Genomic DNA, 1,559 nt, shown 5'->3' on the forward strand with positions numbered 1-1,559 from the left:
CACTTTGATGATTTTGCTTGTGGCTCCCTGAGTGTTTTCCTGAATCTCAAGTATCCAATAAACTACACAAGTAGTGGATACATACACAGCCGGCCCTGCCAGGAAAACCAGCCCAAATCCTTACAGCATAATACTTTAAATAAATCACGCCACAGGAAAGAAACAGCACAATCATTGTTTATGGCAGAACTACAGCGCTTATCTTCAAAGCAGCAGATCCTTTTGAATTTCTATCAGGTCTCAGACAAGCAAAAGAGTGAGTGCAAACATCAACTCTGATGTGTGGCTGCATAAAAAGAATAAAGAAATCAAATCAAGCATTTTCTCCATCAATTACAATTAAGAAATCAGACATTCACTGTGGCTAAAAAGGTTTGTTAGTCTGTTTTAGGGCAAGCATTGTATCTCTGGTTTCTGCTCCAAATAATCTAATGTCTGAGTCTCACCAGTTCACACTATTTAATTAAACATTCTGCTGGAGCTGAGCAGACCAGATTGTTTTGGTTATCTGCTGCCTTGAATGAGCCGTTTAAAGACAGACACAGATCTCGTGGTGTCTCACAGGTCTCAGTCTAGTTCCATTTAATAATTAGGGCTAATTACAGCTAAATGCAGGCGTCTTTTCTTCTGTCTGCTGAGGAGAGACGTGTGTCTGGTTGTGTTGGATCAAGGTCACACGTATACTGTAGGAGAACTTTGTGTCCAAAAACAGGGATGTAATAAATGGCCTGCTGTGGCAAGAAGCCACTAACATCCAAAGCTGAGCTGTCTGGTCAATACAAGAACTGGAATACTCATTAAATTCCTCAGATAAGACTCTTATCAGTAAAATACAATTCCTAATTTACAAAGAATAGCGCTGTTTTTCAGCACGAGTGGAGCTTTGCCTCATTAGCCAGTCTGCATGATAGACAAATGCAATACAATTAGAAACCAGTGTGAGTACAGATCAAGAGCCAGACAATGTTTTCTTGAATTTATCAAACTTCGAACCTCTCCATTGTTAATTATTTATTGACTAAAGTAATAATTCTAATTGGATTTTAAAATGTTGGGGACTGCAAATAATTCATGTTTTCATCATCGATTAGTTTGTCAGATTAACTAATTCATTGTTTAGTCTAAAAAACATTATTTATTATATATGAATCAAAAGTCATCCAAACTACTTTGATTTATTGGTATTGATTTATTTTAAATAATCCCCTTTTTCACACGTATACAAGTCATTTTTCACACTCTTTTCTAACTTGTTTCTGTTGAATTTATTAAGACTTTTTTTTATCATTTATCCACTATTTATTTATCTTACTTCTTATTTTAATTATCCTTTTTTTTGCAGTCATGTTCTCAGTTGTCATGTTTGAAGATGCCATGTTTGAGCTTTATTTATTTTTTAAATTCCAAAGTGCAAAAAGTGACATCCAACTAACATTTGACAATGATCTAAAACAAAGAAAAACAGCATATCTTCACATTGTAATACACCGGAAATAGGAAATGTTGATCTGTGGTCGATCAATTAATCATTTCCGCACTTTTTTGAATCCATGGTTTTA

Source organism: Sander lucioperca, chromosome 23 (genome assembly GCF_008315115.2).
Source record: "Sander lucioperca isolate FBNREF2018 chromosome 23, SLUC_FBN_1.2, whole genome shotgun sequence".
In the NCBI taxonomy this organism is placed as follows: Eukaryota; Metazoa; Chordata; class Actinopteri; order Perciformes; family Percidae; genus Sander; species Sander lucioperca.